The sequence below is a fragment of the Talpa occidentalis genome, unplaced genomic scaffold (genome assembly GCF_014898055.3).
Source record: "Talpa occidentalis isolate TD23 unplaced genomic scaffold, MPIMG_talOcc4v2.1 talOcc4.2, whole genome shotgun sequence".
In the NCBI taxonomy this organism is placed as follows: domain Eukaryota; kingdom Metazoa; phylum Chordata; class Mammalia; order Eulipotyphla; family Talpidae; genus Talpa; species Talpa occidentalis.
In genome coordinates this window covers 32,103,402-32,129,466 of record NW_023602073.1, presented here as the reverse complement: position 1 = coordinate 32,129,466, position 26,065 = coordinate 32,103,402, and the positions used below count along the sequence as shown (strand labels likewise).

General features: G+C 42.3%; 1 pseudogene; it reads right to left on the bottom strand.

Moving 5' to 3' along the window:
- Nucleotides 1-22,434, bottom strand: part of LOC119251985 (class I histocompatibility antigen, Gogo-OKO alpha chain-like) — a 44,746-nt pseudogene extending 22,312 nt beyond the window's left edge.
- Between the last annotated feature and the right edge of the window lie 3,631 nt (nucleotides 22,435-26,065).

The following is a 26,065-nucleotide window of genomic DNA, read 5'->3' as shown; positions in this document are numbered from 1 at the left end:
GCTCCCCGCTCTGTCTCTGGTGAACCCTCTCACCCTCCTGCACATCTGGCCAGTACCCCGGTTCTTGTATAAATAGATAAATAAATCTTTAAAAAAAATTCCCAATTTTGAGATCACAATCTAAAATATTGGTAATCAAAAGCTAGTTCAAAACTTAGTGGTTGAATTTGAAGCACGTATGCCTTAGGGTTATAATGTTGGGTATCAATGCTTTATGTTAAATGTCTTTATTTTTATAAAGAAGAACACAGTTTTCAGCAAAGAAAAAAAGAAGAGTAACTGCACTAGTCTATATCAAAAAAGGTAAGTTTGATTTTGATGATTATACCTAAACTTCTCTTGATAAAATTATTTTCCAGAAAAAGCCCCAATTGACTTCTTTCTTTTCCCTTTTCCTAGCAAAAATTTCAAGAATGGCATCTATAGTCTCATGGGCAAGTTACTTATCAGTACTGAGTTCCTCACATGTATGTAGGAAACATATATGATATTAAATCTCCCTGATTTTTTTCTTATTTTTCATCAATTTATCTAGTGCTTGCCTAAGAAAGAAATTTGGTTTATGGCATTGTTACAATGTGCAACTCTGTAATTAATTTAAAATTCTAGTCCTAAGAAAAACTAAAAGCTATGATTGGTATCTCTCTCTTAAATTTGTTCTTTTATCATTATTTAAATGGTGGCCAAATTTCATATAAAACTAAGGTTTTACTAAGTTTAACAATGCAAATTTGCTAAATAATTATAATATTTCTCTAAGATCATTGAGCTTTCAAGTTTACTTTTTGGTTCTTATTATAAGAAAACTAAAATTTAACGTTATCTCCCCTAAAAAAATTAAACCATTTAAAATGTGTGTATATGCATGAGTTATCCAGTACAAAGGAATGATAGCATAACAGCTCTTACAATGTCTTACAATCTAAAAATTAAAAACTAGGATGTCATAACTGTAAATGTAAATAAAGCAAATTGTGTTAAGGAATGTATTTGAAATGGATATGTTGAAGGTATTGGGAAACATTGAATGTCAAAATACAATGGCTATCTTTAAAAAGAAATGGTATAAAAATAGGAAGGCCACAGAAAGAGCTGAAGGTCTAAGAGAGGTATCTGAAAAAAATGTTAGGTGCTCGAATGACTTGCTATAGAAATATTTAAGTTTAGTATCAGTAGTGTGCTTATGTAAAACCAAACTTCAATTTTCACCGGTAATAAGGACTTGAGTATTCTTAAACTGCTCTGACTAGCTTTTTTTTTAATAGTTTTTTTTTTAAGATTTATTTATTTATAAAAGCACTGGGTACAGTCAGAAGCGCAGGAGGGTGAGAGAATTCACCAGATCCAGAGCAGGGAACAGAATAGGCAGACCGATGAAATACACTGCTGAGGGAAGCAGCAGGCGGCAGGAGAGGTCTGTGCGCCATGTGGGACCCTTGCCCGGAGGCCAGGGATCGAAGCTGTGCTGCAGAGGCTGTGGGCAGCTTCGCAGCCCATCGCTCAACCAATGCGCCACCAGGGGAGGCCTTGCTCTCACTAGTTTTTGATGACAAGTTAAGGACTGTTTATGGAATCTAAAATCTTGGTACTGGGCCTTCCTGGTGGCCCAAGGGGTTAAGCACTGTACTATGAAGCAATCCACAGCCTCTGCAGCATGAGTTCGATACCTGCTGGCCAGAGAGAAACGCACATGGTGAGGCAGACCTCTCTTGTCTCGCCTGCTGCTCCCCTCAGCAGTGTATTTCAGTCAATTTGTCTGTTCTGTTCCCCACTCTGTCTCTGGTTGATCCTCTCATCCCCTGCCCCTGCATCTCTGGCCTGTACCCCAGTTCTTGTATGCATAAATAAATAAATCTTAAAAATATTTAAAAAATAAAATCTTGGTGCTTTTTTACCCTCAGGCTACATGAGATAAAATCTTTTCCTATCAGCAATGGCTAAGCCTCATCACAGAAATAGCTCTGTTCTTAAAAATTCTTATCACTCTGAGTAATTAACTATTTTATAAAAATCTATAATTTGTTAATCCTATGAAAACTTCTTTGATACCGAAAATTCTAAATTAATAAAGTCTTTGTCTTCAAAGGACTCCTAAGACAGCCAATAGAAATGGTTTCCTTCTAAAAACAAATTGGGTTCATCTGCGTATATTGCTAAAAATGCATTACACATTAAATTTGAGTCTTCCTTCCTATTCCTCTATGGGGACAGGACATCATAACCAAATTCCAAACTAACAGCCCATTGGCTCTTCTAGCCACTGCTACAAAAGGTAGAAATAATACAGAAGCCCCAGGTCCCAAACGTAATGATATTTGAAAAATAGACCTTACATTCATGTCTCTAAAGACACCTATTCTGCATTATCAAGCCGTGGCCCAAACAGGGTAAACTGTTAAACACATTAAAAAACACCTTTTATCTGCCACAGCAGCAATGGGAATCCCATCACAAATAAAAACTGGTAATAGACCTGCTTACATCGCCAAAGCCTGCAACTCTTTCCTGCTAGTTTGGAAAATTCAACATGCGCCTGGCGTCCCTTGAAGCCCTACGGGGCAAATTACAGTTAAAAGAGCCAACAGGCTCTTTAAAACACAACTTATAAAAGAAAAAAAGGGGACTCTAGAGAGCTAGTTGCCCCCACAGGAACAAATATATAAAGCTCCATTTACTTTAAACTTCCTAAATTACAATCCCTCCACCCTAACAGCTGCTGAGGGCATCTCACTCCTGCTGAGTCTGGACGAGACCTGCGGTTTGTACCCACCCCCGCTACCAGGACCAAACTGGCCAGGACCTTCTCATTACTATCCTGGGAGAGGGGGCACTTTTGTCTGTCTCCCACAGGCACAGGCTGTGCGCCCTGACCAGGAGTTGGCATTGAACACAGGTAAACCTCATTCTGGAGATTCAAATGCTTGCAGTATGCCCATCTCCCAGGGGGGCTGAGAAAAGGAAGAAGATGGATCTTTTGCACTGGATAAAGCAGCCTGCTGGACTGACCTGGGGTGATCTAAAAAAGTTAATGAGCGAAGCTGAAAATACTTTAAGGTCACGGGGATGCTGGAAACCCCAGAATATTTGTTCTTCTCAATGTTAGCTCACATCACCATAAATTCTAAGGGCTGTAATGTAACATGGCTGCTCTTGCTCTCACTACTATCATGTTCCATTCCACCTGTTGTAAGTAACGCCACCTATTGGACACACATAGTCAATCCACCTGTGCTTAGTTTACTCCCATGTTGGAGGTCCGACAGAGGTCATGGCACCTATTCTGCATTAATTAATTTACTGGGGGGAATTGGCTTTCCCCTTCGGGTCCACTAAGAAATTGCAGTACTAAATATAACCAAGAAGGTTATCAGGGTGGATGGCATTTCCTTGTTCATGATTGGTTTTTCCTCACAGAAGGTCTGCCCATTTGTGCCTTTGCAACCTACAGTTCTGGTCATTATTGCATCCCTTTAACCTCAATGGTACAAGAATCACATTTATCTAGGTATGGATGGAGAATATCACAGTAAACTAATTAAACATCAAATTTTCATTCAAACAGGAGTAGGCGGTACATTAATATTGGAAAAACACTTTCCCAAACCCTAATGTCCCCATCTGTTCTCCTTCCTGGGTATTGTTTGGGGAAGGGCTGGACTGAAATTGGGTCATCTGTAGATCAACTAATCTTACAGAAATTTCTTTGTTTGCTAATTGGTCCCTAGAAAACTGGGGACCTTGAAATTTATTGGTCCAGGAAACTAACACAACCTGGAACTGGGCCCTTCCATTTAATTATTATGGCTACCCTGGTCACTGGAATCCAGGCTTAGTTGGGCCTTTATTAAGAATCAGACATTGGGCCTCCCCTCATGGTGCAGGTGGTTGAGCACAGCGCTGTGAAGCTATCCGCAGCCTCTGCAGGGCCGGTTCGATCCCAGCCAGCTGGCCAGCGAGGGTCGCACATGGTGTGGCAGACCTCGCCTGTCTCGCCCACTGCTCCCCTCTGCAGTGTATTTCATCAGTCTGCCTGTTCTGTTCCCCACTCTGTCTCTGGTGAATCCTCTCACCCTCCCACACATCTGGCCTATACCCCAATTCTTGTATAAATAAATAAATAAATCTTAAAAAAAAAAAAAAAGAATCAGGCATCCCTCTCCATTGTCTCCTGTAAAATATCATTTTTGGTGCATCACCTTAACCTTCCTCCCCCAAGTGATCCATTAAGGAGCTTATTAAGGCTAGACGCCTTTGTACAGACCAGTAACGACACTACAGCTCAGGTTATGATCTGTACTTCCAGACCCTAGATTTTTATTATGACGTCCAGAACACCTAACATGACAGTGACCACTTATTCTGCTTCTAGCCAGCAAAGGCTTAAAAGTGTTGACACCAGGCCTCCCCTGGTGGCACAGGCAGTTGAGCGTGCAGTGCAGTGAAGCTGTCCACAGCCTCTGCAGTGCCGGTTCCATCCTGACTGGTCAGTGAGGGTTCCACATGGTGCAGCAGACCTCTCCTGTTGTGCCCGCTGCTTCCCTCAGCAGTGTATTTTGTCAGTCTGCCTGTTCTGTTCCCCACTCTGTCTCTGGTGAATCCTCTTGCCCTCCCGCAGATCTGGCCTGTACCCCAGTTCTTGTATAAATAAATAAATAAATCTTTTTTTTAAAAAAAAAGTGCTAACATGCCTTTCATGCCAATGCCACATGGTTAACCCCTCACATCACTCACCATAACATCACTAGCCTTAACATTGCTCATGTGCTCATTCTAAAACAAAGAGCTGAGGCCTGGCTGCCAGATAATCTTACCTGTGAGTGGACTGGACAATCTGCTCTTGAACAAATTACCAATGCTTTAGAATATACTCTCCCAAAAAGATTTTCGGGTGTCCTCATAGCTGCTATTATTGCTGCCACTGCTATGGCTGCGACTGCTGCTATAGTCACCCTATCTCACTCTACTCAATCTGCACAGCAAATGAATAGATATTTTCAAGTGTTACTTCTGAACTCCTGACTCAAACCACCAGTGATAGGAAATCTTACAGGGACTAGATGCCCTCGAGGTGCAGTGTCCTGACCTGGTGAACATCAACAAGCCCTCAGGACATGCACCAGACTTAGTTGTGATGCCCAGTACCACTCAGTGCGCATTACTCCTGTTTCTTTTACTACCACTTCCTCTTGGGGAGATGTCCAATCGCACCTTCACGGTGCCTTCCACAATCATCTGGGACGAGATACTCTAGATCTCAGAAACAAACTTCAGCAACAAATGGCTCCACTCCAACAAGAGGCAAAAAATGCCAACTTCAGCCATCTAAATGATCTAGCCCACTGGTTAAATCCAACAAATGGTTTTCAGATCTCAATATCAATATCAGATTATGACTGGATTGGGTATATCATGTATTTAGTGTTTTCTTTCAGTTCTAAAGGCCCACTGTCCCTTGTTTCCATGGACCATACGAGCTGAGGCCAGGCTGATTCTTCTACAACCATCACAGTATCAACCCCTTCGTGTGCCTCCTGCTGACTCCTCTCCTGATTCTGACCCACCATAAAACAAAAGGAGAGAAAATGTGGGAGCTTGGATTATTCTTTGTCTCGACTATTTTCTGCCTCTCAGAATATGAACAGAGAAGGTTTAAGATAAGGAACATCTCAGGGCAAATGTCCGAGTATGAGGATCTATACATGCTGAAAACGGTAAGTGCTGAAAACAGCAATGATATTCTGCGTAGAGCAGCAAAAACACTGAGGTTAGCCTTGATTCTTCCCCTGATTTCTCAACCTTGCCTGGGGCCAGGTGGTTACACATTCCTCACACACTTGCATGTTCTCTGTTTGCCTGCTGCTTCTTTGATCTTTTTTATTTTCTGTCTGATGGTAAATAAAAACGAGACTGCCCTAGGATCTGGGCTCTGTCTTCAAGGTGTGGTCCCTCTAGGCTTCTCATTGTTCTGCACATGGACTCTGAGTAATCCTTTTTCACGCCACTGCCACACGTCATAACGAGACACACATTCCCTGCTCAGTCTGTGGTATTTTATGAACATTTTGAAGCACAAAGAAGAGTTGAAATAACAGTACAGAGCATACCACCTAGATCCCAGAAGTAGCACTCGCCACATTTGCCTTATCACTTTTTACCCACGGCTCCGTCTCTCTACTCATCCATCTTATTTTTCTCGTGCATTTCCAAGTTAGTTGCACACATCACTATCTTTCATTTCTCAACACTTGAGCATCTAATTTACAACTAAAATTCAAACTGGGTTAAGTTGTTTTTTTTTTTTTTTTTTTTTTGAGATAAAACTCTGGAGAAATCCACAAATCTGAAGTATACTATTAGAGGAGTTTTAACCCTTGTCAAGAACATTATGATATATTATTCTTTTCTTCTCTTGGAAACAATGAACATTTAAATAATTCAATGATGTGTCAAACTTCACAATATAACTTATCAGTCCCCCCACCTTTTGAGTAACTACCAAGGTCCAATCTGAAGCCTCCCTGGCCCCTCCATTCTCAGTACGTTCCTGTGACCACACTCTCCTTGGAACAGAGTCCATGCCTGATTCATCTTCATGGTTGTTTATTTTTGTTACCTTTATTCTGATATCTTTGATTTTTCAAACTTACATATATTTTTAGGGGTTATAGGTACAAAACTCCAAAATATATGTTATCAATCCATGTAAATGTGACATATCAATATATGATGTGTTATTTATCTTTGATCTTTCAACAAATAAGTTTATCTAACTCTCCCTTTTCCTTTCATCCACAAGGCTTTTAGACAATCATAAGCGGCAGTTTAGCTATTTTCATACCTTCACAGCCATATATTACCATTTATATCTATGGTAAGTATTTTTATTATCAGTTTGAGAGACAAATTTGTATTTACAGGCAGGCAATGTCTGAAGCATCATTTCATTAGAGCAAGAGATGATCATTTCTTTTTGAAAAACGAATGTCTGAAGTTAGATGAAAGACAAGGAAATAGGGCTTCCGTGGTGGTGCAGGGATTAAAGTCTCAGCACTACCAAGCTATCACCAGCCACTGTGGCATAAGTTTGATCCCCAGCCAGGGAGCTGACCCACATGGCGCAGCAGACCTCGCCTGTCTTGCCTGCTGCTCCCCTCAGTAGTTTATGCAGTCACCCAAATCACATGAGTACTACTTTAACATTACATAACAAGTTATTAATTGAAAACCCAAAAGCCAGAAACCTTATAGCCTTAAACTTCAAATCAGGGCCTCCCCTGGGGTCACAGGCAGTTGAGCACAGCTCTGTGAAGCTGTCCGCAGCCTCTGCAGCACCCGTTTGATCCCGGCCGGCCAGCGAGGGTCCTACATGGTGTGGCAGACCTCTCTTGTCTCACCAGCTGCTCCCCTCAGCACTGTATTCTGTCAGTCTGCCTGTTCTGTTCCCCACTCTGTCTCTGGTGAATCCTCTCACCCTCCCGCACATCTGGCCTTTACCCCAGTTCTTGTATAAATAAATGAATAAATCTTTAAAAAAAACCCTTCAAATCAATCATCAACATTTCTTAGGTTTTTGAAGACATAAAAATAAAAATCATTTCATATAACAACATGCAAACTATATACCTTTATAAAGCGGTGGGACAGTCAAACTGTTTCCTAGGTTTTAGCGGTAGACTCAATAGGGTGAGAGAAGGCAGGAGGGTGGGAGGGACAGAAAGGGGTCAGGGCAGGCTAGGGTCAAGGGGGACCACAGGGTCAGCAGTGGCAGAAAGGGCCTTTTCCTGGGGTCCTGCGCCTTGCTGTCGGGGTTTCTCTCTGAAGCCCACACTCACCTGCCCAGGTCTCTGTCAGGGCCAGGGCCCCTGAGAGCAGCAGCAGGAGGGTTGTGGGCCTCATGACTAGTGCTCTTGAGATCTGGACTGGTTGCAGCTGTGATGCTGCATCTGGAAACCCTCCAGGTAATGGGGGGTGAGTCACCAGTACTTTAAGGGGGTCTTACACCTGTTATGTGAGAAAGACGTTTAACTGTGAGGAGATGGGGAATCCCCAATAGTAAGATTTCTCACATAAGACAGAGGGCCGAGACCCTGAGATCCATACACAACACCTGGGACTTTGCCACTCCCTCCTCTCCTGCACCAAGACCTTTGTCACACTGTTGCCTCCCTGAGTCCAGGCCCAGGGACTGGGTCAGCGATTTTCAAGCTTTTTCATTTCAGGATCTCTGCACAGTTTTACAAATTTGAGAGGACCCCAGTATAATTTTAGGAGGTTATAGCTCTCAGAATTTATTACATGAGGAATAAAAACAATTTAAAGCTGTTTTTGTTTTAGAATAATATTAATAACCCAATGCATGTTCAAAGTTCTTAAAGAAATATATTTAATGAAAATAATCAAGGTAATGAGTGGATCTTTTACAGCTTACATTTTTGCAATTATTTTTCTTCTCACTCTCACTATAGGAATGTTGGATTATCATATTTTCTCCTGCATTTACTCTTTGTTTTGGTTGGCCAATGAAAAACTATACAACCTGTCACTGTATCAACCATTGTTAGCAAATATTTAACCTTTTTGTGAGTAGGGAGGTTAGTAAAATCAGCCCCCCAATCCTGTCTGGGTAAGTGTCCATGCAGCTGGTGAGCTGCAAAAGAAAAAGGTGGGCAAACTCACCCTTGAGGTGACAAACAAGCACAGGTTTGATGACGGGAACATATCTACCAGACTTTTGCACTCAAGGAGGGGTGGAAGAAGAGCAGACTCAGAAATTGGGTAAGTGGGTGCAGCCCGATGTGGAGGGTATCATGAACTTGTTGAATGACCAAGTCTGCCTGTTTGGCAGGTAGGGTCAGTTTGTTATTTACCATAATCCAGCCCTGGGCTATTTCAGTTCCTCCTTTTGACATGAAGAACCGGCGTTCATTAGGCTCCTAAGTGGAGTGATGGAGGAGACAGAGAATAGGGGCAGGGTCTGCAGCAGAGTCAGTGGTGGGAGCCCTTGCTGCTGCATCAGCCTTGTTATTCCCTGTGGTCACGTAAGAATTGGCAGTTTGGTGTCCTTTACAGTGGATAATGGCAACTTCGGTTGGAAGATGCAAGGCCTCTAGAAGCTTAAGGATAAGTTTAGCGTTCATGATGGGGGACCCCTTGGTGGAGAGGAACCCCGTTTCCTGCCAAATCGCTGCATGACTGTGAGCCATAAGGAAGGCATATTTTGAATCCGTATAGATGTTGACTTTCTTATGAGACAAGGCAGATAATTATCATTTATCAACTGTCAGTAGATTTTCTTAAAGGGACAGCTCACTTTTATTTCCTAGAAAGTGTGTACAGGTTAACCACATCTAAATAATGATAGTTTTTGCATTCATCTCTTCAAGTAAAGATGGTAGAACCCTCCTCCCCCCCCCAAAAAAGTTATTAGTTATTATCAAAATCATCTATTATCAAAAATAAATTATACAACAATCCCTGACACTATCAAACACTTATCAATTAGTTTCCTTGGGACATAGCACTTTGGATTGTGGCAGAAGTGACTGATATGTGCTCTATGTCATCAGAAACTGGATTTACTTTGTGTCCAGATTCTTTCTCTCAGGCTTGAGGAGATGCTCCTTGCTTTCCTGAGCCTCCCTGGCTAGGACACCACAGCCCTTCATGCTGGACAGGGTGGTCTCTGTCCACGTCCTGCTCCCTCCCTCCTATGCAGCCCTTCTCCTCTGGGCTCAGGTGCTGGCCCTGCCTGGGGAAGGTTGATAATGATGGGTCACCCCCAAACTGTGGCCTCATTCCAGTCAACACTTTGCTGTTACTCATTGTTAACAACAGCTGACAGTATTTTTCACTCCTTCCTGATCTGTAACATTTGTAACATTTTGTATTTTAATAGTGAACACAGATTGTATCCTAAGAACTATACTACATATATGTGTGTACACACACACACACACACACACACACACACACATCATAACCAGAATAAAACAGGTCTTCCTAAATTTTGAAAGGGACAGTGGGTGGTATTCTTCAGGCTCAGCACAGAGCTGAAGGGCTGGGCTTTGTGTCTGCTCTGGGTGGGGCCCTCATAGCCCTTCCTCCCTCCATAGAACACTGTTCTCTGTGGGGCCCTCACAGGGTCTCACCCTTCTCTTCTGGGAGTGGCCATTTATTACTATATTGTAAGTTCTGATGCTTTTAAGAAAGTGACATGTTTAGCTTTTTTCAGTGGGAAGGTGTGTCCATTCACCTAGACCACCTGTGTCAGGTGAAAATTCTAAGGGAAAATCATTCAGTGACAAGATGGTGGGTCCTAGAAGAGGTTCAGAGCCTGAGAACACATGACTGTGGGGATCTGCCAAGTGATTGATAGTGTCAGGGATTGTTGTGTAATTTATTTTTGATAATAGATGATTTTGATAATAACTAATATTTGTATTCACACATACAGAGGATTCATAAATAGTGAAGAACATACACAAATACATAAATCACCTCATCCTCAGTCAACCAAGACTCCTCTATTCTGAACCCACTGCAGTCAGCATCTTCTCATTTCTCTTCCCAGAAAAGTCTATGTATGCATTGATGTGAGTGTTAGGTCTATAAAAGAGCTTGGGCCACAGACCAGGAGAAATATTTGCAAAATATGACTCTAATATAATACATGTTTTAGAATATGCATGGAACCCTTAAAATTCAACAAGGAACAAATAACTTTTTAAAATTGAGCAAAACTCTGAGTAGTTTCCGAGGAAGCTATATTGATGGCAAGTAGGCATATGAACAGAAACTCAGCATCATATGTTGAAAGACATAAATAGATACAAGTGCAAATTAAAGCAACATGGACACGCTATGTGCACCAATTATATGGCCTAAATCCAAATCCTACTACAGCAGCCTCCCTTTAATCACATGGGATATATTCCAAGACCCCCAGTGTATACCAGAATGACCAATAGTATGGAGCCCTCAATACACTTAGATTTCCCTGTACATACATACCTATGATATGTTCACTTTATAAATTAGGCACCATGTGATTAATAACAATAAAACAAGACAATAAAAATCACAAGTTTGTAATAAAATTTGTGTGAGTGTGGTCTGTCTCTAAATATCTTATTATGAAAAAATTTTTGAACCTAGTTTAATTTTGGGAAACTGAAGCCTTGGAAAGTGAAACCTCATAAGGGGGGCACTGTGGTTCTGCTATTGCACAGTGGCCTGTTCGGCCACCATTTTGTCATCTATAGCTCCAAGCAAGGTCAAGATGGCCCGATCAGTTAGGTACAGAGCCCAACCCTACAAGGTGCCCTTCAAATCAAACAAGAGCACAAAGCTGGATCATGATGGGAAGGCTATGTATCATGAGGTATGACCGGGAACTCCCAGGGGGCTGAGGACCAATGCACAACACGTACACCCAACTTATATATCAGGAGGTATGACCGGGAATGCCAGGGGGGCCGAGGACCAATGTATGACAAGGGACCCTAGAAACTGATCAGTGGAATGCCTTGTTGATAAGATTAGAACCATGGCTGGGGATTAGGGTGTGATCTCAATGACAATACTGAGTCATCAAGCAGATGAGAAGTGCCTGGAGGGCAGACTCACAATCCTGATCTTCTACATTCTTCCCCTTTCTTTAATCTCCTTCCCCTTAATCTCCTTCCCCTTTCCTTTTGCTCCTCCCCCTTACAACCTATGCTGTGAATCAATAAAAAGGCCAGGATCTTGCTCTTCAGCAACATCCTACACTATGTAGTCTGCTTCACAACTCCCATTTCTTTATCAGTGTAGTGTTGCTGGACACAGCAAATGGCACCCGAACAGGAACCCCACACCCTGCTTCTCAAGCGCGGAGAAAGGAATTGGACGTCCTCTTAAGCCTGGCCAAAAGGCTTCACAGACCCAGAGTCTGTGATGAAATGATAAGAAGATGTTTTCAGTCATGTCTTTCCTATCTTCTTTTTCTTCCAAATCAGCCTGGTAAAAGGCCCACAAACACTTAGTCTGTGACGTTAACTTTCTTCTGAGAGTTTTTCAGTTAAGTCTTTCCTTTCTCTCAGAAACATGAGTAATAATCTCACACCTTCTCAGATCAAATATAAAAAACAAACTGACACTAGGGTTTGCCATTTACAGTTTTTTAAAAAAAAAACTTTTGAAAAGGTATTTCCAAAAATGGTAATCAAAATTTATTTAAAAAAAATAAATGTTATAAAAATGGGTATAACATGACTTCAAGGGACTGTAACATCCTTATCAAAATAGGACCAACCCACTGCAGCAGGCTAGTGGAGGGCTGCCCCTGGTCTCAGCAAGCAGCTGCCTGCACCTTTTGCTCCAGTGTTGGGATCATTGGCATGTCTCTGCCGCCTTCTTGATGAGGGAAACTGGACTCTGCTTTTGTCCACCTTCAGATATTGTTCTAGTTTGTTCTATAGGTTAAAAAAAATTCTATTTCCCTGTATTTTCCTACAAAATGCTTATTGGTTAAGTAAAAACTCCTGACTTCCTTGTTGGACCTTTAAAATGTTTCCTATTAAAATTAATTGACTTGGGCCTCCCCTGATGGAGCAGCGGTTGAGTGCTGGGCTGCAAAGCTGATCATAGCCTCTGCAGCACCAATTCAATCCCCGGCCACCAGTGAGGGTCCCACATGGTGCGCAGACCTCTCCTGCCATGCCTGCTACTCCCCTCAGCAGTGCATTTTATCAGCCTGCCTGTTCTGTTACCCGCTCTGGCTCTGGTGAATTCTCTTACCCTCCCATGCTTCTGACTGTACCCAGTGCTGGTATAAATAAATAAATAAATCTTAAAAAAATAAAATTAATTGACTTGATAAAAACTAAAAAGTAAAACTACAACTTTTTTGAGCTAAATCCCAAACCTTACATTTCTGAAAATCTAAAAGCAAATAAACTACAAAATAAGATCGTAACCTCTCTTCTCCTGTTTTCCCCATGCATGGTCCATAAAAAGTGTTCCATTATCTTAAAAATGTTTGGTCTCAGTAAAATAGAGCAAAAACAATATAAAGCCAAAGGATCATTTCTTAAAAATACAAACTCTAAAATATTTTCATATCTCAAGCTTAGTAAAAACTGCCTTTTAAAAAAATTTTGATGACCTTGGGCCCTCAGTCTTAAGTAATGGTTAAAATTAAATGCTTATTCTATGTAAGGATTTTCACTTCTATCTCATTAAAAAATCTTAATATATGGGGCCTTCCTGGTGATACAGGGGTTAAAGTCTCAGGGCTGTTGGGCTATCTCAGGCCACTACAGCAAGGGTTAGATCCTGGCTGGGGAGTTGTCCCACCTGACACAGCGGACCTCTCCTGTCTCAGCAGGCTTCTCCTCTCAACGGCATGTTTCAGTGGATCTGTCTGTGCTCCCCACTCTCTGGTTGGTCTTTTCACCCCCACACATCTGGCTTACACCCTAGTTCTTGTGTACATAAATAAATAAAAATTAATCCTTAAAAATAAATAACTACTTCTTAAAATTAACACATGGCCATAATTTTAAATAAAAATCAAGAGATCTATGTTTATCCTTGTGGTTTACCTCCAGAGAATTAACTATAAATGGCGCCTATACAAAAACCCAAATTTTGATCATGATCTAAATTTGGTAAACTAGTTCAAATTTAATGGTTTAATTTAAAACATGCATGTCTTAAGGTTTTAAGATTGGGTATTAATATTTTGTTTAAATGTGTTTTTTATTAATAAATTTTATTTTTATATTCCCCACACAATTGCAACCCCCTTATTTTGACCCCAATCCCTCCCCTCCCTGCCCCTCACTCCCCATAGAGTGACTCTGGTTCATAGTTGTTTGTTGATTTTGATTTTCACTTTCTTAGAGTTAGTCATTTTCCTGGTCCCTTATTTAAGTTTTCTAGATTCCTGCTATGAGTGAGACCATCTGGTATTTTTCTTTTTCTTTCTGGCTTATTTCACTGAGCATGATCCCTTCCAGTGCCATCCATGTTGCTGCAAATTGCATGTGTTTATCTTTTTTGAATGCTGAGTAATATTCCATGGTGTGTATGTACCACATCTTCTTGATCCAGTCATCTATTTTTGGGCATTTGGGTTGTTTCCAAAGCTTAGCTATTGTAAACAGTGCTGCTATAAACATAGGGGTGCAGGTGCTCTTTGGAATTGATGTTTCTGTGTCCTTTGGGTAAATACCTAGGAGTGGAATTGCTGGATCATATGGAAGCTCTATGTTTAGTAGGTCAAGAAATCTCCACATAGCTCTCCGTAGTGGTTGGACCAGTTTGCACTCCCACCAACAGTGCAGAAGAGTTCCTTTTTCTCCACACCCTCGCCAACATTTGTTGTTGCTACATTTTTTAATATGTGCCATTCTCACTAGTGTAAGATGGTATCTCATGGTAGTTTTGATTTGCATTTCCCTGATTACAAGTGATGTTGAACATTTTTTCATATGCCTGTTGGCCATTTGCATTTCCTCTTTGGAGAAGTTTCTTTTTAACTCTTCTGCCCATTTTTTGACTGGATTATTTTCTTTGTTGTTGTTGAGTCTCATCAGCTCTTTGTAGATTTTTGTGATCAGTCCTTTATCATTAGTGTTGTGTGCAAAAATGTTCTCCCAGAGAGAGGGCGGAGCAACATGGCGGCGAGGAGACGCTGCGAGTAAGATCTCCCATTAAAAAAAGTTAATAGGGAGGAAAAGCGGCAGGTCCCAGTGAGAACTGGGATACGGAAGATAAACGGGTGACTCCAGCAAACTACCGGAAGAAGAAAGTGGCCATAAAAGAGGACTAGAAGGGAGGAGAGCGCAGAACCCTGCTCCCCTCCCCCGCCCACAGAGGCGGCACTCTCTGACCCGCAGAGAGGAGGGAAACAACAAACCAAAACGGCCAACAAAAACAAACGATGCAGCAAGGGGGACTGTGAGTGGAAAGGAACTATTGCACCCACCACACCCCGTGAACGGGAGCTGAGGCGAACCCTGCAGGATCCGCCGAGGCGGTGAGCGAACGGCTCCGGGCGCCATTAGAGAAGAACAAAGACCCCGGGAGACGCGCACACAGCCAGGGCTGCCGGTAAGCTTGCGCGGAAAGCGGCGCACTCGGCGCGCGCTTGAAAAGCAAGTGCAGACCTGGATCGCGGCTGCCCAGGTCCCCGCGCCTGCGACCTAGGCTTGCGGGGAGACGCGCGGAGGTCCTCACTGAGGTGAAGGTCCCTCCCTGAGTGAGCAGGAACGAGGCGCCCAGGCGCGGGAGCGGGGTGCAAAAGGCGCCATTCCCGCGCCACTGAACTGGGCTACAGCCCGCGTCCTGGAACTGAGGGCTTTGAACTGAGACCCGGGGCACGAAAATTCGGGGCGTGGGTTCTCCACGATGGTGGGGCACAAGGCAGACACAGCACCCCAAAGCTGTTGAGGTGTACCCTACCATTCCCGCTCTGTTCCCTGTCCCACGGGGTGGGAGGAGGCGAAAAACAGCCCCCCAAGGACAATAGGAGAGATCTCTGGCGCCACCTAGCGACCAGGGAAAAAAAAGTCACTAACACCCCATAAAACAGGAAATTTCTTAAGACTGCTTGAAAAGGGCAGAAGGCTTCTGGAGGACCCAGTGGCCAGCCGGGAAGTTATTCCACGCCAGGCCCCTTCCGACCAGCAGTCTGAGCCCACAGAGGGAGCAGGCACCCACGTCCGGGGCAGACCGGGTGCGCAGAAGAGTGTGCCTGAAACCGGAGGCGCAGGGACTGCATCCCGCTTCGCCATTTGAGAACAGGGACATTTCTTCAGTAAAAACTGCCTAAAACCAGCAGAAAGCTCCCCCAGAAGACAGAGATGGCTCCTGGAAGAGCCAGAGGGGAGCGGAGAAGTTCACCCAAGATGTCAGTCAGTCCGAGCAACACAGTGTCCCAACGCATACGACAAATTAGAAAACAGACAGTAGGGAGTAGAAGAACCACACGCAACCTAACAACTCCTCAGGAAAGAAGCACACCACAAAAAGAAAACCACTCCCCAGATTGCAACGACAGCAACTTGGAAGAACTTCTGAGCCTTCCAGAAAGAGAATTTAAAATTGCCATGATTAAAAAAGTGATAGATCAGAAGAAGGAAATTGAGTCCCTAAAGAGGGAAGTAAGAGAAATGCAGGAGATCAAAGAATTAATGGAGGAACTAAAGAACTCTGGGAAAAGCAATGAAAGCAGAATAGATGAAATGGAAGAACGAATAAGTAATCTTGAAGACACAGAAATAAAAAGAACCAAAACAGAAAAGGAAAGAGAAGTACGAAGGAAAAAGAATGAAGAAAGACTTCGGGAACTATCTGACTCCATGAGGAAAGGAAATATAAGAGTTATAGGAATTCCAGAAGGAGAGGAGAGAGATGTAGGAACAGAGAAAATATTCATGGATATAATTGAAGAGAACTTCCCAAATGCGAAGAAGGAGCTGAAAATTGATATACAAGAAGCAAGAAGAACATCAAACTTCCACGACGAAAGGAAAAACACAGCAAGACACATAATAGTAAAGCTCCCAAGAATCCAGGACAAGGAAAAAATAATGAAGCTGACAAGAGGGAAGAAACAGATAACATTCAAAGGAAAACCAATCAGGCTGACATCAGACTTCTCTGAAGAAACACTACGGGCAAGGAGAGAGTGGAGGGACATAGTCAACAGACTCCAAGAAAACAGATGCCAACCAAGAATACTCTATCCCGCAAAGCTCTCTTTCCTCCATGAAGAAAGAATATGGACCTTCCCAGACAAAGAGAAACTCCGGAATTTCATTGCGACTAAACCCCCACTCCAAAAAATACTACAAGGAATCCTAAAGCCAGAACCTCAGAGGGATGAATAACAACGAAAGAAGACCAAAAAAAAAAAAAAAGTTATTAAAAGAATAAATAAATAAAATCAAAGGAAAGACAAACATAATGGCAAATACAGATGCTAACATATCAATATTAACTCTAAATGTAAATGGACTAAACTCTTCAATAAAAAGACACAGAGTTGCAGCCTGGATTAAGAAACAAAACCCAACCTTTTGCTGTCTCCAGGAAACACATTTAGCTACAAAAGCTAAAAATAGGCTCAAAGTCAAAGGATGGAAAACAATCCTACAAGCAAATGGGCCAAAAAAGAAAGCAGGAACAGCTATACTTATATCAGATAAAACAGATTTCAAACTCAAAAAGATAAAAAGAGACCCCAATGGTCACTACATTATGATCAAGGGGACAATACTTCAAGAAGAAATAACACTCATTAACATATACTCACCAAACGAAAGAGCACCAAAATATATCAGACAACTGTTGTCCTCTCTGAAAACAGACATCAGAGAAAACACATATGTAGTGGGAGACTTCAACACACCACTATCAACAATGGATAGATCAACAAGACAAAAAATAAGTAAAGAAACTAAAGCTCTAAATAAGGACCTAGAGCATTTGGGCTTAACAAACATCTATAGAACACTAAACCCCAAAAAAACGGAGTACACATTTTTCTCAAGCGCACGCGGATCATTCTCCAGGATCGATCACATACTGGGGCACAGGACAAACATCAACAGAAACACCAAGATTGAAATCATACCAACCATCTTTTCTGACCACGAAGGCATCAAACTAGAAATAAATCATAAAAAGAAGGCAAGGAACTATCCTACCTCATGGAGATTAAAAGCCACACTACTGGAAGACCACTGGACTAACGAGGAGATCAAAGAAGAAATTAAAAAATTCTTTGAATTGAATGACAAGGAGGACACCAATATCCTAAATGTATGGGATGCAGCAAAAGCAGTAATAAGAGGAAAATATATAGCAATAGAAGCTCACATCAAAAAACAAGAAAGAACTCAAAGAAACAACCTAATCTCGAAGCTCAAAGATCTAGAAAAAGAATAACAAAAAAACCCCAAAACCAGTAGAAGAAAAGAAATAATAAAAACCAAAGCAGAAATAAATGAAATTGAAACTAAAAAAACAATCCAAAAGATCAATGAAACCAAGAGCTGGTTCTTTGAAAAAATAAATAAAATAGACAAACCCCTAGCCAGGCTCACAAAGGAAAAAAGGGAGAAAGCACAAATACACAGGATCATAAATGAAAGAGGAGAAATAACAATGGACACAGCAGAAATCAAAAGAATAATCAGTAACTACTATGAACAGTTATATGGAAACAAGTTCAACAATCTAGAGGAGATGGACAAATTCCTACAACTCTACAATCACCCAAAGCTAGAGAAAGAAGAAATAGAACACCTAAACAGACCAATTACAAGCAGCGAAATTGAAATGGTAATTAAAAACCTCCCCAAAAACAAAAGCCCAGGACCTGATGGATTTACAAATGAATTCTACCAAACATTCAGAGACGAATTAGTGCCTATCCTTCACAAACTCTTCCAAAAAATTGAGAAGGAAGGGACAATACCAAACACGTTCTATGAAGCCAATATTACACTAATACCAAAACCGAATAAGGACAACACAAAAAAGGAAAACTATAGGCCAATCTCCCTAATGAACACTGATGCAAAAATCCTCAACAAAATTTTAGCTATCAGAATCCAACAATGTATCCATAAGATAATTCACCACGACCAAGTTGGATTCATTCCAGGGGCACAAGGATGGTTTAACATCCGAAAATCAATCAACGTTATCCAACACATCAACAAAAAGAAATATAAAAACCATATGATAATATCAATAGATGCTGAGAAAGCTTTCGACAAAGTGCAACACCCATTCATGATAAAAGCCCTTGAAATTCTTGGGATACAAGGAACATACCTCAACATCATAAAGGCCATCTATGACAAGCCAACAGCCAGTATCATTCTCAATGGTGAAAAGCTGAAAGCAATTCCATTGAGATCTGGAACAAGACAAGGATGTCCACTCTCACCACTGCTTTTCAATATAATACTGGAAGTCCTAGCCAGAGCAATAAGACAAGAGAAAGATATCCAAGGAATCCAAATAGGAAAAGAAGAAGTCAAACTATCACTATTTGCAGATGATATGATAATATACATAGAGAACCCCAAAATCTCCACAGAAAAACTAATTCAACTCATCAATCAATTCAGTAAAGTGGCAGGATACAAAATCAACATGCAAAAGTCAGTAGCCTTCCTATACACAAACAATAAATCTGAAGAAGAAATCAAAAAAACCACCCCTTTTATTATCGAAACAAAAAAAATCAAATATTTGGGAATAAATCTAACAAAAGAGGTAAAGGACCTATACAAAGAAAACTATAAAACACTGTTAAAAGAAATAGAAGAAGACACAAAGAAATGGAAAGACATCCCCTGCTCATGAATAAACATTATTAAAATGGCCATCCTACCAAAAGCAATATACAGATTCAATGCTATTCCAATCAAAATCTCAATGGCATTCTTCAAAGAAATAGAACAATTATTGATGAAATTCATATGGAATCACCAAAAACCCCGAATAGCCAAAGCTCTACTGAAAAAAAAAAGAAGGAAATGGAGGCATCACACGCCCAGACTTCAAACTATACTACAAAGCCATAATCATCAAAACTGCATGGTATTGGAACAAGAACAGACATACAGACCAATGGAATCGAATAGAAAATCCAGAAATAAACCCACAGATTTATGGTCAACTAATCTTTGACAAAGGAGCAAAGACTATGCATTGGAGCAAAGAAAGTTTGTTCAATAAATGGTGCTGGGAAAACTGGGTCGCTACATGCAAAAGAATGAAGCTTGACCACTACCTCACACCATACACAAAAATCAACTCAAAATGGATTAAAGAACTAGACATAAGACCTGAAACCATAAAATACATAGAAGGAAATATAGGCGAAACACTACGGGATTTGCACATCAAAGATATCTTTACAGACACATCACCCAAAGCAGTGATAGTGAAGAGAAAGATAAACAGCTGGGACTACATCAAATTAAAGAGCTTCTGCACAGCAAAAGAGACAATAACAAAAACAAAGAGAAACCCCACCAACTGGGAGAACATTTTTGCACCCAACACTAATGATAAAGGACTGATCACAAAAATCTGCAAAGAGCTGATGAGACTCAGCAACAACAAAGAAAATAATCCAGTCAAAAAATGGGCAGAAGAGCTAAAATGAAACTTCTCTGAAGAGGAAATGCAAATGGCCAACAGGCATATGAAAAAATGTTCAACATCACTTGTAATCAGGGAAATGCAAATCAAAACTACCTTGAGATACCATCTCACACCAGTGAGAATGGCACATATTAAAAAAACTAGCAACAACAAATGTTGGCGAGGATGTGGAGAAAAAGGAACTCTTGTGCACTGTTGGTGGGAGTGCAAACTGGTCCAACCACTATGGAGAGCTGTGTGGAGATTTCTGGACCTACTAAACATAGAGCTTCCATATGATCCAGCAATTCCACTCCTAGGTATTTACCCAAAGGACACAGAAACATCAATTCCAAAGAGCACCTGCACTCCTATGTTTATAGCAGCACTGTTTACAATAGCTAAGCTTTGGAAACAACCCAAATGCCCAAAAATAGATGACTGGATCAAGAAGATGTGGTACATATACACCATGGAATATTACTCAGCATTCAAAAAAGATAAACACATGCAATTTGCAGCAACATGGATGGCGCTGGAAGGGATCATGCTCAGCGAAATAAGCCAAAAAGAAAAAGAAAAATACCGGATGGTCTCACTCATAGCAGGAATCTAGAAAACTTAAATAAGGGACCAGGAAAATGAATATAAGAAAGTGAAAATCAAAATCAACAAAAAACTATGAACCAGAGACACTTTTTTTGGGGGGTGGGGGGCAGGAGGGGAAGGATTGGGGTCAGAATGGGGCTTTTGCAATTGTATGGGGGAATATAAAAATAAAATTTAATATTAAAAAAATTAATAAATAAATAAATAAATAAATAAATAAATAAATTAATTAAAAAAAATGTTCTCCCAGTTGGTGGGGTTTCTCTTTGTTTTTGTTATTGTCTCTTTTGCTGTGCAGAAGCTCTTTAATTTGATGTAGTCTCAGCTGTTTATCTTTGCCTTCACTATCACTGCTTTGGGTGATGTGTCTGTAAAGATGTCTTTGATTTGACAAAGGAGCAAAGACTATGCATTGTAGCAAAGAAAGTTTGTTCAATAAATGGCGCTGGGAAAACTGGGTCGCTACATGCAAAAGAATGAAGCTTGACCACTACATCACACCATACACAAAAATCAACTCAAAATGGATTAAAGAAATAGACATAAGACCTGAAACCATAAAATACATAGAAGGAAATATACCCGAGTCTCTCTTAAGGGGAGCTAGAGAGCCTCTCTATCTGCTCTTTGCAATCTGCACATTTTACCACCTGGGCCCAAGCCTTTGCAAGAGTTCCTGCATCCTCTGCACCATCCATGTGCCCAGGGGTGAGCAGCAGGTCTCTCCCACCAAGAGGGCAGAACCTAAGATGGGGGAGAGAGGTCCAGGGTTCCCCGCCTCTGGCCCTGGGGCCTCTGGAGGCTCTGCCCACACAGCCCCACACCCCTCTCCTGGTCCTGTACCTGCTCAGCTCTCCCCAACCCCTCCACACCCCACCCCTCACCCGCTCAGCTCCCCTCCAGGTGCCCACCTGTCCATTCACCTGCTCTGCTCCAGGGACATCTGTGCTCCAGGGACATCTGTGCTGCCCAGTGCTGAGTCCTGTGAGTCTCATGCTGCTCCTGGCCCCTCTGACTGGGCCCAGCCCCTGAGCCTCTCCAGAGCCGTAACCTTCCCTGGTGTGCTCCTGTTCCCCATGGCCACTGAGTGGTTGTGCTTTGGGGGTGGGGGGTCTTCTGCCAGGTATGGTGCTATTTTTAATCTTTGTTGCTCTCCAGTTCCAATGCTGCACAGCAGCAACAAAATTCCAGGATAATTTCTAATACTCTATCTCTGGCCCTGGTGATTGCTGAAGGGGCCACTGCACTGGTAGGCCAGCCACATATTGGGGGACGTCTTAGGGTGGTGCTGGAGGGCTGGGGAGCTGGACTGATTGTGTTGGCCCTGCTTTCCTGGTCCCTCTCTAGCTGGGGGCCTGTCTCAGTGGTGCTGCTGTGCTCCTCAGCGTCCTCCAGCTGGAGGACTGACACCGCGGTGCTGCTGTGCTCCCCAGTGTCCTCCTGCTGGGGTCCAGCCACAGAGGTGCTGGTGTCCCTCCAGGCGTCCTCCAGCTCTGGGCCTAGCACGGAGGGTCTGCCCTTTGGGGTGTCCTCTAGCAGGGGGCTTGGACCTGCAACAGTGGTGTGCTCCTGGGCGTCCTCCAGCTCAGGGACCTGGCGGAGATGACCCTGTTGCCCTGGGTGGCATCCTTTCCCCTCTTTTGGACATCCTGCTTTCGCAGGATACCTGGCCTTGGGGTATTCCCCAAAACCTCAGGCTGCGGGGGAGAGAGGGGTGGGGGTGCGGGGGGGTGGTTGTGGGCATCCTTTGCGCTCTTTTGCACTGGGTCCTTTGGCAGGATAACTGGCTTGGGGTATTTTCCCGAAACCTCAGGTTGCGGCAGGGGTGGGGGGACAGTCCTTGGAATCGGGGTCACCAGGCTCCTGGAAGGTGACACACCTCGGCCGCTCCTTCCCCTTTTCCTCGTGGTCCTCCTCCCCCCTCCTGCTTCCTGGAACAGAGAATCAGATAGGTGGCCATGACCTCATCATACTTATTAGCTTCAATGGCCTCCTGAATTTCCTGCCTCTGGTAGCCCAGGCGCTCCATACCTTTGGTTATGGCCAGGTCCTGGGGGCTGAGGGATGGCTCGCTGAAGGGCAGGAGTCCCTTGCTCGTTTCTGCTACCCAGGCATGCTGCTGGATGCTCTCCAGGGGGCGGCGCCTCCAGGGGTCTGGTGCCAGCATTTTGGCCAGCAGGTCCCCGCCCTGGACAGTGAAGAAGGAGGTCAGGTGGATGTTCCTGCCCAGGACGCGCTCCCTGATCGCCCTGAGGCTGGGCGCCCTGAAGGGCAGTGTGCTGGTCACCATTTGGTAGGGCATGATGCCCAGGCTCCACACGTCCACCTTAGGGCCATTGCACCGTTGGCCAAGGTAGACCTTGGAGGCCCTGTGTTCTGGGCGACAGCAGCACGTGCTCAGCACTTGGGGGAAGCCTTGGACACTAAGCCCGAAGTCTGCCAGCTGGACTTCTTCTTGGGTCAGCACAACGTTCTCCGGGCCTCACATCCCGGTGTGCAATGCCTTTGGCATGGCAGTATCTGAGGGCCACGAGGATCTGCTGAAAGAGCTGGCAGGCCTCGCTCTCCTCCAGGCGCCCATGCTCGTTCAGGTAGTCCTGCAGGTCCTCCCCCTGCACGTACTCCATGACAAGCTGCAGCTTCGGCCCAGTGTCTACCACCTGGAAAAGCTCCACGATGTTCGGGTGGTGAAGGGCCTTCATGCACCCCATCTCGCGGGCCAGGAGCCGGAGGTCGGGCAGCTCGGACTTCCGGATGCCCCTGATGAGCACCTTCGTGCCCGTGAGCGCGTGCAGGCCAGCATAACCTTGGAGTGGGTGCCCCGCCCCAGCGCCTGCAACTCCTGGTAGCTTTTTGCTTTATGTCCCTGGAGAGTGAGGCGATTGCACATAGCGCCTATGCACTTGGACTATGCAGACTACACTCACCAGCCCTGACTGTGCTCACAGCCCTTGCGCTACCTCTGCTGACAACTGACTCTCCTACAATATTAACAAATGTACTAGTATTAACAGTACTCAAAAAGCATTCACTAAACCCCACTAAATACTAACAATGCTAACTTAACTCAACCAGCAATACTAACTTCACTAACCTTACTAGCAATACTAACTACACTAAAAATAAATGAAAATACACAATCAAAAAATTACAAATGAGATAAAAATGTAAAAATATGATAACAATAAACCAATTACAAACTAACCACTAAATTGAAGAATAAAACAGAACAACAAAGACCAATAGAATAAACAACAGAACAAAGAACAATTAGAAACTAAAAACTGGAAAAACAAACAAACAAACAAACAAACAAAAAAAAAAACCAGAGAAACGACAAAGGGGAAGAAAGAACAAAGAACGAAACAAGAACAGAAGGGAAAATGGGGGAGACCACTCAAAAAATAAAATCAAAAAACTAAAAGCTGAAATAAAAGAATAAAGAAAAAAGCAAATAACAAAACAATAAAGGAAAATAAAAAACAAGGAAAAAAAAGGAAAAAGTAAAAGTAGAAAAAAGTATAAGCAAATACAAAAAAAAAAAAATCAAGGAAAATAATGGAGAAAACAAAGAAAGAAAAATAAAGTAACTAAAATAAATAGCCTAAACAAATAACTAATAAGTAAAACAATAAATAAACCAAAAGAAAACCAAATACCCCAAAACAGGCTCTCACTCTCTCTCTCATCGTCCGGAGTGCACAGGTCACTGTCCAAAGCTTCCCGGCGCCTGAGGACACAGGCGCAGTCCGGGCGGGCCTGATGCAGGCGGTGCCGGTGCCGTCACAAGGGCTCTTTGTGGCGTCAGAGCCACAGGCCACAGCCATTGGCAGAGGGACCCGCCAGCGGTTTCTCAGCCTTAACGAAAAAGCTGCCGCTTAACGACAACCCTTGGAATGCCCGAGAGGCCCTTTCATCTGTCCTGAGCTGGGGAGCTGTCCACAGCCTCTGCCGCGCCCTCGAGGGGCCCACGTGGCTAGCAGACCCCTCCTGCCCCGCCCGCTGCTCCCCTCAGCAATGGGTTTCAGTCAGTCTGCCTTTTCTGTTCCCGCTCTGGCTCTGGTGAATCCTCTCACCCTCCCGCGAATTTGGCCTTTACCACAGTTCTTGTATAAATAAATAAAATAAATCTTAAAAAAAAAAATTAAAAAAAGGAGACACAGTTACTAGTGTTGCAGTGAACTAGTAAGGTTTAAATTCTAAAATTTTCAAGAGGTAATTTCAGATTTCTTTTTCAGCATGTCTTTCTTTTTGGGGGGCTATAATTGCGTCATGGAGTCTAGTTTAGTAGAAAAATAACATTAAATAATAATACTATATACACAATAGTTCCTTTGAGAAGGAATATACTAACAAATCCAATAGGTCATAAAATACCAATGTGCTTAAAAACGAAACAAAAATATTAGGAAATTCAGAATACTTCGTTTTTTAGGTTGCTTTTAACACTTTTGCAAAATTGATTTAATAGTGATAAATTTCAGGAAGTATAGGTATCATTGTTTTAATTCTATATATATTACATATATCAATATGTGCACTTACAAATACATTAATAAGTATCTGAGGAAGGAGATTTTGAGAAGAGAGGTTAATCATTTTTTCCAAGGTTACTTATATATGATATTTACTCAAAAGAAACAATGACTAATTATTGAGAAACTACACTGTATTTTGTAGAATTGATAGTGTTCTAGTGATCAAGATATAGAGAGAATGTTGTGATAAAACTGACTTTTCAGTGGCAGGGGAAAAAAAGCAATATAAATAAGTTTTAAAATAATCCAACAGAGAAATAACAAATTGTTGTAGGATCTGTAAAAAGGATCAAAACAAATCAATTGAATTTTCAATACCATTTAGGATAACATCAAAATATGAAACCCTTAAGGATATTTTTAAAAAAATGTATGTATCTGTAAAGCTATGAAAACATTATTCTTTAATGGAAATGATAAGACTTCTATAAATGACAATATGAACTCTATTTACAGACCAGGATGCATACAGCAAAGTTTGGGAGAAAGCACAATTGCAGAGGGGAAGACAGAGAGGCAGAAATGACTGAATCACCCTGCAGTAAGAAAAAGGAGGTCAGTGTTTCATGTGGACAAAGAAGAAAGAATTGTGAGATAAGGTCACAGATATTCTCAGAAACTAGTCACTCAGAACTTCATGCTAATTGTGAAAATGGAGAGAGGTGTTGGCGAGGTGTTGGAGTGAATTGAATAGTTTGTGTTTGAGAAAAATCTCTTTGCATTGGGGAAACTAGATTGTAGGAGAACAAGATGCAACAGGAAAA